Here is an 18,632-nt window from a genome sequence, read left to right as displayed (position 1 = left end):
GGACAGCGCTTGATTGGAGCCAATTTCATCCTACAACAGGACAATGACCCAAAGCACACCACCAAATTATGCAAGAACTATTTAGGGAAGAAGCAGGCAGCTGGTATTCTATCTGTAATGGAGTGGCCAGCGCAGTCACCAGATCTCAACCCCATAGAGCTGTTGTGGGAGCAGCTTGACCATATGGTACGCAAGAAGTGCCCATCAAGCCAATCCAACTTGTGGGAGGGGCTTCTGGAAGCATGGGGTGAAATTTCTCGCAATTACCTCAGCAAATTAACAGCTAGAATGCCAAAGGTCTGCAATGCTGTAATTGCTGCAAATGGAGCATTCTTTGACGAAAGCAAAGTTTGAAGGAGAAAATAATTTTTTCAAATAAAAATCATTATTTCTAACCTTGTCAATGTCTTGACTATATTTTCTAGTCATTTTCCAACTCATTTGATAAATATAAGTGGGAGTTTTCATGGAAAACACAAAATTGTCTGGGTGACCCCAAACTTTTGAACGGTAGTGTATGCCAATATGTGGTGCCCTGCTTGTGCCACCATAACAAGACAGCGCTCTAATTATTATGCTGTGTTTCCCGATTTTAGAAACACCCTACATGGGGCCCTAACCTTTTGCCTGGACATTCGACCAGGCTCAGGAGTGAAAGAGCAGCATGTAAAATTGAGGCCTAATTTGGCGACTTACACAGTATTCGTTCACAATTGCAGGGCTCTAATGTGAAATAATAAAAGAAACCCCTGACAAGTGACCCCATTTTGGAAACTGCACCCCTCAAGGCATTTAATAAGGGGTGTAGTGAGCATTTTCACCCCACAGGTCTTTGCCATAAATGATTGCGCTGCGGAAGGTGCAAAGTAAAAATTACAATTTTTCCCTAGATATGCCAATTCAGTGGCAAATATGTTGTGCCCAGCTTGTGCCACTGGGGACACACACCCCAACATTTTTTAAAAGGGTTCTCCCAGGTATGGCAATGCCATATATGTGGAAGTAAACTGCTGTTTGGGCATGCTTATGTTTATAATGGGGCATATGTGAGCTGGGCAGAGTACATCAGGGGCATAGTCAGGTGGTATAATAGTAAGGTAAAAAAAATACTAAAATAATCCATAGATGTGTGTTAGGCCTCATTTACACGAGCGTGTGCGTCTTGCTCGCGAAAAACACGCTGCGTATTGCGCGCGTTGCCATTGCGTTTTGCATGCGTATACGCAGCGTTGTTGCGTTTTTAACACGCGCACGACCAGCGTTTAAAACGCGCGTAAAAAACGCAGAGGTAGTTAATGCGAGGCCAGCCTACAAATAGGCCTGCAGGCCCAACCCCTGCTTGCTGTGAAAACAGGTTTAGCGCCTTAATTGCAGCCTCTGCAGAAACCCCAGTGTGTGTTTCTCCATTTGAGTCGTTTTTGGATTTGCAAGGCACAGTTATGCCTTCGTCGCTGGCACGTGTGCTTCTTGCGTGGATGACCTTGCGTCGTTTTGGGGACCGCCGACCCATGCTGCAGCACCAGACTCGTGGAAGATGTCGCATTTGGGTTCATCCACTTGTGGCCCAACGAACCTCCAAAGGACATTTTCATACTCTGTATGAGGACTTACGTCGGCACCCCGAAAAATTTAGAGCGTTCTGCCGCATGTCTGTGGCCACATTTGATCTTCTGCTTGAGCAGATTCGCCCTGGCATCACCTACCAGAATACCAACATGAGACGCTGCATTTCCCCTGAGGAATGTCTGCTTGTGACCTTGAGGTATGTGTGCACTTGCAATTATACTTAGTCAATGACGCAGTCAGTTTTACCAGCCCCCCTGTGTTGTGGCTTTCTTTTTCTTTCTCTTGGCTTTCTATATTTCTGGCCACAGGCACTAGTTATCATTCGTTACATTTCGAATTTCTTTTGGGAGTGACCACCATTTCGTTCATTGTCACATCCACCTGTGTCGTGCTGTGGCAGAACTTAAAGACCACGGTCATGCCTCAGCCCACGACAGAACAGTGGCTTAGAATTTCGGAGGGATTTCTTCGATCAACTCAATTTCCGAACTGTATTGGGGCCCTAGACGGCAAACACATTCGGGTGAAGAAGCCCCCACGCAGTGGCTCGCGATACTATAACAACAAAAAGTTTTTTTCTATGGTATTGTTGGCCTTGGCGGACACAAATGATTGTTTCACTATTGCTGACATCGGCTCGTATGGAAGCCCTGCAGATGCCCGCATATTCCGTTCATCAAGAATGGGGAAGCGACTTGTGAATAATCGACTGGCGGTGCCGGAACCTTCCATCCTCCCTGGCTCCAGCGGACCCCCAATCCCATATGTCATCATTGCGGATGAGGGGTTTGCCCTGACAAGGCAAGTCATGCGGCCTTTTGCAAGAAGGGGCTTGGATGAGCGTCGCCGCATGTTCAATCTATGCCTAGGCTGAGCTCGTAGATGTGTGGAATGTGCCTTTGGCATTATGTCGAACAGGTGGCGGGTCTTTCTGTCGACAATGCAATTATCCATTGTAGGCGAGCCACCCGATCCTCAGGGACCCTCCTTAGCAGGGGTACTATCCCCCGTGCGAAAAAGTCCTGCCCGTCCTCGTCCGCGGCTCGCCTCAGGTACTCTAGTACGTGCGTATCCACCTGTCCGCCGGCGGTTGGCTGTTGAGCACGGCGGCGGCGAGTTGTGGGTCGTGGGGGGCGACGGCACGGGCAGACTCTACAGGGGCGGGGTCCAGGGGTGTAGGCTCCAGGCTAAGGGGCAGCGCATGTCCAGCGGGAGGTTGCAGCTGTGACTCAGCCAAGTCTGTGTCCTCCGTACTGTCCTCCGAATTGTCGGTGGTTCTGGAATGGGAAAACAGCGTCAGAACATAAAAGAGATCATTGACTAAAACAACACGATGGCAAACAGGACCTGGGCAAGAAAACATTAGACACATGCAAAAAAGCACAATTTCTTACGTCCGCATCTCCATGATGTCCTTCAAGAACATAAGCTGCTTAAGATAAATATACGGCCGCTTACGCGAGGCACCATCTCCGCTTCTCCCTCTGTCCCCCATTTCTCTACGGAACTGGTCTCGGCAGCTCCGCCATCGGGTTTTTATATCCAGGACTGTTGGAGGACAAACAAATACATGGTCACACATTTCGACAACGCCCTAACAACTCTGCCCTAAAATAAATGAGGGGCCCTACCCTGCTAATAACATGCTACACGGTGATGCGGCAGCAACACAAAAGGTCATTTGGCCATTGAGCGGAAGACACATACAGGGCCACAGTACTTCAATAGGGATGACATTGCATCGCTTCTAAACACATGGTACTCACGCATCCTACTGCGGTCCCGGGTTCGGCCACTCTCCCATTCAGCCCCAAAAAGTGCCCGGGCTATCTCCTCCCAGGCATCCTCCTTGGCCGTGCGGTCGTGGTACGACTCCGCACGGGTGTCCCAAATAGCAGCTTTGGCCTGGACTAGGCTGATGAGGCGCTCCACTTCCAGCCCACGCGGCATACCTGCAGATCTCTGGTTTGTGCACTTTCTACACAGACTGGCCCACTCGCAGAGAATACGCAAGCACTTCCTGGTTTGTGCTTGTTTGGTCCAGCTTTATAAACTCTTTTGCATGGACATAACAAGTGATGCGTGAAAATCGTGCATGCAACGCATGCACCCATTGACTTCAATGGGTGCGTGATGCGCGAAAAACGCACAATTTTAGAACATGTCGTGAGTTTTACGCAACGAACTCGCGCAGCGCAAAAATCACGGACTGTCTGCACTGTCCCATAGAGTAATATAGGTGCGTACGTCACGCGTGACATGCACGCGCGTCGCACGCGCGTATATTACGCTCGTGTAAATGATGCCTTAGGGCAGATACACACGAACGTTGTGTTTTTGCGCGCGCAAACAACGCTGCGTTTTGCGCGCGCAAAAACCATTTGACAGCTGCGTGTGTCATCCGTGTCTGATGCGCGGCTGCGTGATTTTCGCGCAGCCGCCATCATAGAGATGAGGCTAGTCGACGGCCGTCACTGTCCAAGGTGCTGAAAGAGCTAACTCTTTCAGCACCCTCGACAGTGAATGCCGAACACAATATCGCAAAACCTGTAGAAAAAAAAGAAAAAGTTCGTACTTACCGAGAACTTCCCGGCCGTTGCCTTGGTGACGCGTCCTTGGTGACGCGTCCTTGGTGACGCGCCTCTCTTGACATCGGGCCCCACCTCCCTGGATGACGCGCCAGTCCATGTGACCGCTGCAGCCTGTGCTTGGCCTGTGATTGGCTGGAGCTGTCACTTGGACTTAATTGTCATCCCGGGAGGTCAGACTGGAGGAAGAAGCCGGGAGTTAGCGGTAAGTCAGAACTTAGTTTTTTTTTCTACAGGTTCATGTATATTGGGATCGGAAGTCACGGTCCATGGTGCTGAAACAGTTTAACTCTTTCAGCACCATGGACAGTGACTATCTCCTGATGTCGCGTACCGATAATTTTTTTGCCGGGTTCGGCTAAAACGAGTTCGGCCGAACCCGGTGAAGTTCGGTTCGCTTGTCCGGCTTCGCTCATCGCAAAGACACTCCGTTTGGATGTTCGGAAACAGAAAAGCACGTGGTGCTTTTCTGTTTTCATTCATCCTTTTCACTGCTGTTGCGCGAATCACGCTCGTCCCACGGAAGTGCTTCCGTGTGGTGCGCGTGATTTTCACGCACCCATTGACTTCAATGGGTGCGTGATGCGCGAAATACGCAGAGTTATTGAACCTGTCGCGCTTTTTGCGCAGCAGACAAACGCTGCGCAAAAAGCACGGACTGTCTGTACTGCCCCATAGACTTGTATTGGTCCATGCGTGCCGCGTGAAAACCACGCGGCCCGCACGGACCGAATACACGCTCGTGTGAATCCCCCCTTAGGGCAGATACACACGAACGTTGCGTTTTTGCGCGCGCAAACAACGCAGCGTTTTGCGCGCGTGTCAGCAGCGTGTGCAATGCGTATTTTAACCATGTATGCATGTAATACGCGCGTAAGACATGCGTTTTTCCCGCGCGTGTAAAAAATGCACGCAGCTGTTCTGTTGACGGCAGCCTCCAAAAAGGCCAAGAATGCAACACCCCTGCTTGATGTGTGCACCTGTGTTAATTCATTTGTGTGCTTTGGGTGCAACCCAGTGTTGCAACCAGTATTTTCGGGAAGTTTGTCTGCCACACTGCATTGATGCCACCTAGCTCTCTGGCCCGTGTCCTATTAGCATGGATGCTATCCCGGAGGTTTGGCCAACGCGGTAGCATTCTACGGCCACACCGGCGGAGATCAGGTAGGATGTGGGTTCACCCAATAGTGGCCCAACGCACCTCTAAAGGGCATTTTCATACCCTCTTTGCTGACCTCCGTCGTCACCCCGAGAAATTTCGCGCCTTTTGCCGCCTGTCTGTGCCTGCCTTTGATATGCTGCTGGAGCTGGTTCGGCCTGGAATAACCTATCAGGACACCAACATGCGACGCTGTATTTCCCCAGAGGAGCGTCTCCTTGTCACCTTACGGTATGTGCTGTTTTGTTATCCAGGTTACCCATTCTTTTAGGTGCTTAATGTCCTACCTAACATGTTTGCTTTGTTGTTTGCTTGTATGATTTCCTGTAGATTTTTGGCGACCGGCAATAGCTACCATTCCCTTCATTTTGAATTCCTTCTTGGAGTGTCCACTATTTCCGGCATTGTCCCAGCAACCTGTGTGGTCCTGTGGCTGAGATTGAAGAGCAGCGTGATCCCTCAGCCTACGGCCCAACACTGGCTTCGCATAGCGCAGCAGTTTGAAACCGACACCCAATTTCCCCACTGTATTGGTGCACTCGATGGGAAGCACATCCGTGTGCAGAAACCGCCCCACTCTGGGTCTCGATACTTCAACTACAAGCAGTTTTTTTCCATAGTCTTGCTTGCCTTGTCGGACTGTAATTTCTGCTTTACCATCGTGGACATCGGGTCCTATGGAAGCTCTGCGGATCCCCGCATTTTTCGCTCGTCCAGAATGGGCCATCGTCTAATGTCTAACCAACTTGATGTCCCCGAGCCTAGCATCCTCCCTGGCACCAGCGGGCCACCCGTTCCTTATGTTATGGTTGCAGATGAAGGTTTTGCCCTCAGCAGACACGTCATGCGTCCATATGCGCGGAGGGGCATGGATAACCGTAGGCGCATTTTCAATCAGCGCCTATGCAGAGCACGGAAAGTCGTGGAATGCGCCTTTGGCATCATGACCAGCAAGTGGAGGGTCCTGATGACAGCAATGCAAATGTCGCCGTCAAATGTGACATGTGTGATCAAAGCCTGTGTTGTGCTGCACAACTTTACCCGCATCCATGATGCCGCTCATGATGGGGAATATATGGTAACATCTGCACCCACCACCAGCCTGGGCCAGGCTGCTCGCCCTGGGCGGCCACCGACATGTGGCCAGCGAGTGCGCCACCAATTTGCAGAGTATTTTGACAGCCAGCCTTGAGATGTAACCTGGCAGAAGGCTGCCATTTGAGGTGTGGGGAAGTTACTATTATTTTATCGAACGTCTGTTTATCCCTCTAGTCCTTTTTTGTTTTGGGGGGGGGGGGGAGGGTTAGGGACTCGCAAAACTTGAGGCCCCTTGACGTGGGTTGCGAGCTTAAAGCTCGGTAGGCGCTTGGAATACCCTTTTTAGACGCCAAGAATTCATGGACATAACCTCCTCTTGTGGAGACAATGTATTTCCTGCCCTATATGTCTGCGCGCCTTTCTGGGTGAGTAAAGTTAGGTATGGCCAAACACTAACTATACTAATTACACCTCAGTTCCTGGTATTCCAAACCCCTTCCGACCAACGAAGACCTCAACGATGTGGTGGAGAAATGTCATACCGTCCCAACCTCTTACAACATGGCACTTCATAGAGGTAGAGGCTGTAGAAATGGTGCGCAAGGTAACAAAAGGATTGTCCACACGGAAGTGAAATATATAAAACTTTTGCGTTTATGTTTGTGGCACATACACGCCATACCAGCAAAATACACAGGCGGGAAAACATACCCGAAAAAATAATGGCACCAACATGATGCATATACAAAAGAAACATGTACGGATTCCTAGCATGTCATGGGTTTGTAACATGTGGCCTTACAACACACTTGCCCCTACAGATTCTGATAGGCATGGGGCGGCGAGCTGTAACCAGACAGTTCCGCACCACTATGCTGTCCCCGGCCCTGAGGAGGATGTTCCTGCACAGCATAGTGGGGGTGATACTGCGGTGGGTAGCCCTGAGGCTGCATGTGAGCCTGTAAACTTGGGCCAGGTAGGGAGTATGGAGGAAAGTGACGGACTGGGCCAGGCATTGGGGCAGGGGAGAGGTATCTTGGGGCAGGAGGGTATTGCGCCATCTGCGAGAAGACGGGGGCAGGTTGGGAGGGCCCTGGCAAATGGGCCCGCGCTGAGGGCATATAGACACTACGCCAGTGCTCTATTGATGTAAAGCACCGGCCTGGACTTAGCGGGGGTGTCGCACTGTCGATTAGCGACAGCATATTGGATTGCAGCCGCACCAACCTATCCACTGGTACCCGCCGCATCAAAGGTGCCATGCTCCGACAAAAAAAATCATGATTGTCCTCATCAGCAGCACGCCGCAGGTACTCCAGAACACGGGCGTCCACCTGGGCACCTGCGGGTGGGTTTACAGGGCGTCTGCGGCAGGGTGCTGCATGGCTAGGTGCCACTTGCTCCGGTTGTCCTGCTTCAGGCGCTGAGGCGACTGGACCAGGATCCTCTCTGGTGGCCTCCGGGGTTAGGGCGACCAGGGGAGCGGCGGATTCGGACGTCTGGCTACACTCGGGCCGTGCCTCCTCTTCTGACGCATCCAGAGTGTCGCTAGTTCTAGGAATATAGGGGACACGTCAGTTGAGGAACCAAATTTAATGTGCAAACACAAAGCTGCTTTGGCGTATCTGACATTTTTGGAAGGTGACATGGGCAGAAAGGGACAACAACGAGTACTTACGGTCGCATGTCCATTATTTCCCGCAGGAACAACAGCTGGTCGTAATAAATGTAGCGCCGTTTTCGTGTTCCACCTTCTCCGCTACGGCCGCCGGATCCATATTCGCGACGGAACTGGTCCCTTGAGCTGCGCCACCGTCTCTTTACATCGTCCACTGTATAATTAATAAAGAACACATCATTCAATAAACACACCAGATGTGACTGCGCACACAGACAGTGCATACAAACTACTGTACCACACGTCTACACAAGAACAAACCTAACTTGATACTATAAAGATGCCACTGAACGGAAACGTTGGCAATGACAGGCATTTATTCAGCAGGGACGCAATAGCCAATATGGATGTCATTATACACATCAATGTCGACACACAGATATCCACTCACCAATTCGTTGGCGGTCACGGGTGCGGCTATCGGCCCACTCCTGCTCGAATAGCGCCTCTGCTATCTGCTCCCATGCTGCCTCCTTCAATGTGCGGTCATGGTACGACTCCGCATGGGTGTTCCAGACCTCCGGACGCTCCTGAACTAACCTGATGAGCTTCGCCACATCAATCTGCCGAGGCATGCCTGCAAGGTGTTTGTGGTGCTTTTGCAAACGGTTTGGCCTCTTTTTCAAAACCTGCTGTCTAAGCTACTTCCTGCTTTTCAGCTGGTTTCAACTAGTTAGTTCAAACTCCTTAGCATAGAGACAACGTGAGTTATTGAACCTGTCGCGTATAGTACACAGCGAACAAACGCTGCGCAAGAAACACGCACTGTTTGAACTGCCTCATTGACTTCTATAGTGCTGTGCGTGGTGCGCAGAAAAAACGCAGACTGCACGCGCGCAAATCACGCTCGTGTGAATCCCCCCTTATGCTGTGAAGCAATCCTTTCTGCACAGGCCGGTGTCGCACTGATAAATGTCCTTCCTTATCCCCCTTTTGGTCCACACTCCGCACCATTGTAGTTTGGGGAATTTTGCTGGGAAGTGCTGTCCTGGTATAATACGGGCACCGTCGCTTCCAGCAGATATGTTTGGGCCCTCCCCTTCCTGGTTCCCTAATTTTAGTGCCTTGATAATTCGCCTCTTGAAACAGAAGAAATGTTCCCCTCGGGCTGCACAACTAGATATTTTTCTTCCCTGACTTATTGGAGCCTTAACTTATTTTATTTTTCCATAAACGTAGTGGCATGAGGGCTGTTTTCTGCGGCACGAGCTGTAGTCATTATTAGTATCATTTTGGGGTACATGCGACTTTTTGATCACTTTTTATCCTTTTTTTTGTGAGGCAAGGTGACAATAAAACAACAATTCTGCCATATTTTTTTTTATACAGCGTTCACCATGTTAACCACATGTTAACTTTACTCTGCGGGTCAGTCCGATTCTGGCAGTATTTTTGAGTTTTTTTTTACGGCGTTCACTGCATGGGATAAATATCATAATATTTTTATAGGTCGTTACGGTCGCAGCGATACCAAATATTTATGGTTTATTATGTGTTTTCAATAATAAATGACTTCATAAGGGAAAAAGGGCGATTGTGTTTTATTTTATTACTTGAAACTTTTATTGTATTTTTTACAACTTTTATTTTTACTTTTTTTACACTTTTCTTTAATCCCACTAGGGGACTTGAAGATCCAACTATTTGTTTGATGTTCTAATATATTGCACTACCTATGTAGTGCAATGTATTGGAACTGACAGTTGTTCACTGACAGCAAGTCGATCAGGCTCCGCCTCCGGGCGGGGCCTAATCGGCTTCCGTAATGGCAGACAGGAGGCCATTGTTAGGCCTCCTGTTGCCATAGTAGCAGTTGCCAGCCTTGCCATCGCATGGCAGGCTGCCGATTTTCTACAAACCACTAAGATGCAGCGATCACAATGGATCGCTGCATCGAAGGGGTTAATGGCAGGAATCGGAGCTAGCTCCAGTTCCTGCCGATACATCGGGGTGTCCGCTGTAACAGACCGGGCAGACCGGGAGGTAAGTATTGGGCCTCTGATCGCCTTTGCAGCAACCGGCAACCTACCGATCACGTTGCTGGGGTGCCGGTGGCTAAAAACTCCTCACATGCTGCGATCTCTATTGAACGCAGCATGTGAGGGTTTAATCGGCCAGATCGGATGCTAGCTCTGGTCCTGACCGATACCTCAGGGTGCCAGCTGTAACAGACAGCTGCCACCCGGCGGTGATGGCGCTGGCTCAGCTCCTGAGCTAGCTCCATCTCCTTCACGTACACTTAAGTGGAAATGCGTTAAAACACCAGTTCCCATCCAGTAACTGTACGTGATTGGGCGGGAAGAGGCTAAATGTTTGACCAGATATAGCAGGGTAATTCTTAAGTTGATAATTTTGTATGGCCCGCGAATGATGTTATAAATATCCAAATGGCTCTTAGCAGAAAAAAGGTTCCCCAAAAATGAATAGGAACATATCAGTGTTCAAGATCTTAGGGCTTGCATCAGGGTAGAACGCAACACCAGAACTTGATGGGACAAATTACTCCCCTGCTGCAGAAAGTCAAAGGGCCTACTTCCTACAACCAAAGGTATTTGAAGCTTCCTTGCACCCCCCCCCCCCCTTGTCCCATACTTAGCCAATCAAGTCATTATTAAATTTCCCAATTCGGATCCAGCTTGTTCCTGATAACACCGCCTTCTTAAAGGCACCACAACTGCTGCAGTCCTGGCACGTTCTCTATATGTTTTAGTGCCGATTAAACAAAGTGTACAGCATCTAGAGCTCCATCTCCTCCCCTCTGCAGTTGATTGATGGCTCTGCTTCTATGACGCTGAAGACAAGCAGAGCCGTCAATCAACTGAAGAGTGGAGGGAAGTAGTTGCAGCTCAGAAAAGCTAATTTACATAGGTCGCGCGGTTTCACTAATTAGTGGCGTCAGCCATTTGTTAGCCTAAAATCTTATGATAGACGTTTTTTAAATATTTCCTATTACAATGTCTGCATAGCAGTGTCACTATATGGCTGGGTTCACACGTGGCGGAATTTCACTTAAATTCCGCTGCGGACACTCCGCAGCGTTAATCCGCAGCGGAGCCGTTTCTCCATTGCCTTCCACTTCTATTTAGAAGTGTTCGTTTAGACGAGGCGTAAAATTCCGCTGCGGAGCATAGGCTGCGGAGCGGAATTTGGTGTCCGCAGCATGCTCTGTCTGTTGCGGAGCAGTGGCGGACTGGTTGCGGACTCATTGCGGAAGTTCTCCATTGACTTCAATGGAGATTCTAATTTCCGCAATGAAGTCCGCAGCTGTCATGCACATGTTATGTGTGCTGCAGATGCGTTTTGCTTTTTTAACTTGACATTTCTTCATTCTGGCTGGACCTATGTATTTCTAGGTCTACAGCCAGACTGAGGAAGTCAATGGGGCTCCCGTAATGACGGGAGCGTTGCTAGGAGACGTCAGTAAATAGTCACTGTCCAGGGTGCTGAAAGAGTTAAGCGATCGGCAGTAACTGTTTCTGCACCCGGGACAGTGACTACCGATCCCAATATACAGCAACCTGTCAAAAAATAGAAGTTCATACTTACCGAGAACTCCCTGCTTCTGTCTCCAGTCCGGCTTCTCAGGATGACGTTTCAGTGTAAGTGACGGCTGCAGCCAATCACAGGCTGCAGCGGTCACATGGACTGCCGCGTCATCCAGGGAGGTCGGGCTGGATGCCGAAGGAGGGACGCGTCACCAAGACAACGGCTGGTAAGTATGAAAGTCGTTTACTTTCACTAGGGAAAGTGCTGTCCCTTCTCTCTATCCTGCACTGATAGAGAGAAGAGAAGCACTTTTCCCGCAGTCCGCAGCAGCTAGTCCGCATCAATTTACTGCACATTTGGGCAGATCCGCAGCCGTAATCCGCAACCCGGATTAGGTGCGGCATTGATGCGGACAGTTGCGGAGGAATTCCGCCACGTGGGGCCATGCCCTATATGTTGTACACGTTAGAATTTTTAGCCATTCTTTACCAACTCAAATGTCTCTAGAAAGCCAAAACTGAGAAATACAATATATGGTTAAAACACTGTCAGGGCAGAGCATTCCTCTAAACTTGAGACCACCACCTATTTACAGTAGGCTCTGCCCATCAAGAAAAGGAGTTCAGCAGCACAAACGCTGATCTTTCTTGCCTGTTAGGCTGGGTTCCCACAGTGCAGATTTGCTGCAGATTTTATAAGCCAAATCCAGAATTGGATCCATTAGAGCAGATCTATAAGGCCTTTCTTTATAGACTTCTTCTGTTTAGATTCCGTTCCTGGTTTGAGTTAAAAAATACATGCAAAATCTGCAGCAAATCTGAAATGCGGGAACGCAACCTAAGGGCACATTCAGACGTGGCGGAATTGCTGTGGAATTCCGCTGCGGACAGTCTGCAGTGAAAATCCACAGCAGACGGTTTTTCAATTGGTTTCAAAACCTTTTTAGTTAACTTAGTGTAGACGTTGAGTATAACTTCGCTGCGGAAAATAGGCTGCGGTGCAGAATTTGCAGTCCGCAGCATGCACATTCTAGAGATTACTGTGTAGAGGTATACGTTTAAATTACTAAGATGTAATTATTCTGCCTGTATAAACGTTTAAAATAATTGTTTATTAACAAAATTATTAAAATTGGTAGGGCACAGAGTGCCAAAAGATCCAGGTACAGGCGTTGGCAACCAGATCAAGAGCGCAGACTGAGATGTATGTGACAAAAAGATAGATAATCAGCAGGCACCCATTCATGGATGCCTGATTATATCACAGGTGAAATGATCACATAAAAACTGACTCAGAGTGCTTGGCAAATATTAATGAGATCTGATTGCCACAGATTAGTTAACAGGCACACTCCCAACGCGTTTCTGCACCTTGTAGGGGAGCGTCCTCAGGGGTACGAGTTGCCTGAATTAATTAACGTACAGTTGCCTGTCAGCTGATATTCAGCTGTTCGTTTTAGTGTAACGGCGCATATGAGACATCTGATAGTGGTCTGACGCGCGCCGTGGAAACTCGGAAGTTTTATTCACCCAAGCCCCACCCATAGGGGCGTTGCGTAGTATCGGGCCGTACAATGAAGGAATAAGGCGTGTGAGAACACACGCCCCTACAGGGGGCGGTTCCATAGTAACCACGCCGCCTATGAAAGAGATGCATAAAGCATCAGTGGTAACAAGGGGGAGCTAAAGGTGGCCAGCACATACAGCGCCGATACCAACGCTGGAATAAGCGCTATGTGTACAAAACAGGGAATCTAGTGAGCAAAACAAAGCACAAAGGCCCACAAAGTAGTATATCAATAGTCAGGATCGGACAAACTATGGATCATCAGATCCAATGTAGGTAAACAGTACAGGAGAGAACGCTGAAAACGGTACAGGAACGAGCTCATAAACAATCCCATTACATATCAATGAAAGATACATGCAGAAATACAGTAATAGGGCAAGGCAAATTATAAAAACGGAAGGTAAGATATAGACTAATTGAGGCCCAGTGGCTTGATGGTTTGCATCCTGAAAATCCACTGGGCCTCCTTCTGTAGAACACGTCTGTCCCAATTACCTCCCCTGGCAGGAATACTGACATGTTCTATACCTTGGAACTTAATAGAAGAGGGGTCTCCCTTGTGGTGGTCCCATACATGTCGAGAAATAGAGGTGTCAGCTTTATTCTGAATATCACAAATATGGTCCCGAATCCTGCGTCTGAACTCCCTTATTGTCTTACCGACATACTGCATGCCACATTGACACGTAATCAGGTACACCACCCCCTTGGTGAGGCAGTTGATAAACGACCTATTGGAAAACGTGACTCCTGTCACAGTACTTTTGAATATTTTGCTTTTCCAAACAGAGCTACATGCTTTACATCTACCACACTGGAATGACCCAGTGACATTAGTCGAAAGCCAAGTGGTGACAGCAGGTGTCTTCAGATGGCTGTGCACCAATCTGTCCTTAAGATTACGGCCCCTCCGGAAAGTGATCTGAGGACGGTCCCCAACTAAACCACCTACGTCCGGGTCTGCTTTAAGGATGTCCCAGTATGAGGTAAGAATATTTCTAACCTCAGCGTGCGCAACATCGTAGGTACCAATTATCCTCATAACGTTGTCCTTCTCTGGAGATACTTTAGGGTTCAGTAGGGACTCCCTATTTGATGTAATAGCATGTTGGTATGCCGATTTCAAGACACCACTGGGATACCCTTTGTGCTCAAATCTTTTTCTCAGACCATTGGCCGACATTTGAAAGTCTGACAGTGTGGTACAGTTCCGCCTCGCTCTAATATATTGACCCTTTGGGATGCCCATCTTCAGGGGTTTAGGATGACAACTATCCCATCTGAGAAGGCTATTGGTGGCCGTGCTTTTCCTAAAGATTTGTGTCTGGATATGTCCCTGATTAGTCTTCTCTATTTGGATGTCAAGGAATGTGATATGATTATCCTTGATTTCAGAGGTGAAGTAAAGACCCAGGTCATTGATGTTCAGAATAGAGACAAATTCTCCAAATTCTGCTGTTGTCCCAGACCACAGTATCAAAATGTCATCAATGAATCTTAACCATAACACAATGGAAGAGACATATTTCTCCATTCTGTCACAAAACACAAATTCTCTCTCCCACCAGCCCAGATAGAGATTGGCATAGGTAGGAGCACATGGGCTACCCATGGCAACTCCTCTGAGCTGGTGAAAGAACTTATGTTCAAAGATGAAGAAGTTGTGCTCCAACACAAAACGCAACAGGATGAGCACAAACTGATTATGCACACCAAACTGAGCCCCTCTCTCATTGAGGAAGTATTCAACAGCACCACATCCCAAAGAGTGGGGGATGGAGCTATAAAGGGCCTCTACATCAAGACTTGCCAAATGGACATTGGATTCAACTTTGATCCCTTCAAGCTTCCTGAGGACCTCCATTGTGTCACGCACATAGGACGGAAGTGCCGTCACAAAGGGCCTCAAAATCCTGTCCAAATAGATGCTAGCGTTCTGAGACACACTATCAATCCCAGAAACAATGGGTCTTCCTTTTAATGGACTAAGACCCTTGTGAATCTTGGGAAGACTGTAGAAAGTGGCTATCTGAGGACATTGTCCCACAATAAATGACAACTCTCGAGCATCAATGATCTTCGCTTGTTTAGCCTCCCCCACAATCTCTTTGAGTTCAGCCATGTATTTTGCAGTAGGATTGGCACTCAGGATGCTATAGCAGAGTCTGTCCTTCAGGATGTTATGACACATGGTGACATACTGCGCACGGTCCATCACAACAACATTACCCCCCTTGTCCGAGGGTTTAATTATGATCCCCGTGTCACTCTCCAGTGCCTTGAGTGCAAGTGTTTCATCCCGTGACAGATTAAAATGTGGATGTTGATCTGCCCCTAGTTTCTGCAGTTGATTTGTAACAACCGTGAGAAACACATCCAAGGTATAGAACATGTCAGTATTCCTGCCAGGGGAGGTAATTGGCACAGACGTGTTCTACAGAAGGAGGCCCAGTGGATTTTCAGGATGCAAACCATCAAGCCACTGGGCCTCAATGAGTCTATATCTTACCTTCCGTTTTTATAATTTGCCTTGCCCTATTACTGTATTTCTGCATGTATCTTTCATTGATATGTAATGGGATTGTTTATGAGCTCGTTCCTGTACCGTTTTCAGCGTTCTCTCCTGTACTGTTTACCTACATTGGATCTGATGATCCATAGTTTGTCCGATCCTGACTATTGATATACTACTTTGTGGGCCTTTGTGCTTTGTTTTGCTCACTAGATTCCCTGTTTTGTACACATAGCGCTTATTCCAGCGTTGGTATCGGCGCCGTATGTGCTGGCCACCTTTAGCTCCCCCTTGTTACCACTGATGCTTTATGCATCTCTTTCATAGGCTGCGTGGTTACTATGGAACCGCCCCCTGTAGTGGCGTGTGTTCTCACACGCCTTATTCCTTCATTGGACGGCCCGATACTACGCAACGCCCCTATGGGTGGGGCTTGGGTGAATAAAACTTCCGAGTTTCCACGGCGCGCGTCAGACCACTATCAGATGTCTCATATGCGCCGTTACACTAAAACGAACAGCTGAATATCAGCTGACAGGCAACTGTACGTTAATTAATTCAGGCAACTCGTACCCCTGAGGACGCTCCCCTACAAGGTGCAGAAACGCGTTGGGAGTGTGCCTGTTAACTAATCTGTGGCAATCAGATCTCATTAATATTTGCCAAGCACTCTGAGTCAGTTTTTATGTGATCATTTCACCTGTGATATAATCAGGCATCCATGAATGGGTGCCTGCTGATTATCTATCTTTTTGTCACATACATCTCAGTCTGCGCTCTTGATCTGGTTGCCAACGCCTGTACCTGGATCTTTTGGCACTCTGTGCCCTACCAATTTTAATAATTTTGTTAATAAACAATTATTTTAAACGTTTATACAGGCAGAATAATAGCATGCACATTCTGTTGCGGACTTGTTGCGTAATTTCCCCATTGACTTCAATGGAGTTTTAAAATTCCGCAATGAAATCCGCAGGTGTAGCGTGTGTTGCGGATTTGCTGCGTGTTGCGTTGCGGATTTCTTTCAGGAACAGGATATTACATTGTTCTTATGAGGAAGAGAAAACCTCCACTTTCGGCTTCCAGGCTTACAGGAAGACAGAGCTAATACCATGGCCAGATATAGGCGAATGGATATGGAAGTGTCCACTCTTATTAACCTTGCAAGTAACTTTACATGTTTATGCCATGTTTTCACTAGCTTACTTGTATGTATGATGTCTGAATGGCAGGATCTGCAGTATGTAAACATTATGTAATTTATAAGTACAAATCAAACTTCTATATGTACTGTCTTTGTTTTTCAGGTACATAACTCTCCTGCACCCGGGGCAAAGATTCATCTTGGCGCCCCCCCCCCCCCCAAACCCTTTCCCGACATCTCCTTCCCACTCACCATGTTTGCTTTCTCAACCAATCAATGAGGTGTAACTTTTTTTTTCACTTTTATTTTAATGTAACTGAAGCATAAAGCCATTTGTACATTTTACAAGCAGTAGAGTCTATGTGCGGTCCTTGTTTTGCGGATCTGTGATATGCAGCCGTATAAATTGGCAACGGTTGTGTGCTTGAGGCCTTAGGCCTCATGCCCACTTCAGTTTTTTTCATCAGGGTGTTATCCGTTGTTTGAACTAATAGCACCCTGACACATTCATTTCAATGGGGCCATGCACACTTCCATTGTTTTAACGGAACCGTGCCGCCGTTCCCTCAAAAATAGGGCAGGTCCTACTCCTGCCTGTTTTTGACGGAACAGTCTCGGCCTTTGCATTGATTTGGTCCGTGAAACAACGGACTGCACACGGAAGCCTTCCGTGTGCGTCCCGTGTTTCACGGAACCGTCATTAGTGGCAGTACAACGGCCAACAGAATTGTGCAGGAGGCCTTACAGTCAAATCCTTCCTCCCCACTAAAACAATTTTCACAGAATCCCCTCACCCCACACATAATATTTACAGTCAAATCCCCCCAACCACACAAAAATTATTTATAAACACACACACCTACACACACACACACACACACACACACACACACACACCTCCCCCTACTTGCACATACACAGCTGTACTTATCAGTCCGGAGCTCCGTGGAGCGATCTTCATGTTATGAGGGGTCACACGTTGCAGGCAGGAGGAGAGCTGTGTGTAAGACTGCTCCTCCCCAGCCCTCTCTTCCCCCATCCTCCCTGCCTGTCTGCTAGCTGGGGCTGAACACTTCAATGGTGTTCTCCTCACAGGCAGAGTGTATGGCCGACTGCATTATATGACGTCACATGTGACGTATAATGCAGCCGCCCGGAGCACACACGCTCTGCCTGTGCAGGAGAACATCCTGCATTACATTACACAGCTCCCGCTCCTGTCCCATGCGCTGCCCATGGCACTAAATGTCCATGGTGGTACCGGCCAGGAGGGCTTATGCCTCCACACCGCTGGTCGGTGCCCCCACTTTACTTCCCTTGTAGTTGCGCCCGGGGCACATGCCCTGTCTGCCCCCCCTAGCTACGCCCCTGCATAACCGTCCCGAATTGTGGGACACCTCCAGTGCAGGGTATAGTGAACGGTACAGATGGGATCAAGGCTGGACCTGTGTGTGTCGACGTCTATACCCTGACTGTGATGGAATGCTTGCAGGGTGTGATTGGTAAGTTTTGTTTAAATATTATTTTTTTTTTTAAATAGTGTAAACACATTTTGGCATTTCGTTTAATTTCAAGAATGTGTACAGTGTTTTAATTTTAACAAAAACACTTTTATGTACGTTAACGTACATTTTTTTATCATATGAAGGCTTAAATGTATATTGAAATGTTTGGCCTTTAAAGGGTAACTAAACGTTAGACAAACTTCTGACATGTCATAGTGACATGTCAGAAGTTTGGATTGTTGGGGGTCCAAGCACTGAGACCCCCACCAATTGGTAGAAGTAAGCGGCAGGATCTCTCATGTGAGCACTCAGCCGCTTTGTTTCTGTTTGGCTATTTCCGGAAATCAATGTATCGGAGGACGGACTCAATAGAAAGTCTATGATCCC

The sequence above is a fragment of the Rhinoderma darwinii genome, chromosome 2 (assembly GCF_050947455.1).
Source record: "Rhinoderma darwinii isolate aRhiDar2 chromosome 2, aRhiDar2.hap1, whole genome shotgun sequence".
In the NCBI taxonomy this organism is placed as follows: Eukaryota; Metazoa; Chordata; class Amphibia; order Anura; family Rhinodermatidae; genus Rhinoderma; species Rhinoderma darwinii.
The sequence above is the reverse complement of the archived record's forward strand: the minus strand, read 5'-3'. Positions refer to the sequence as shown.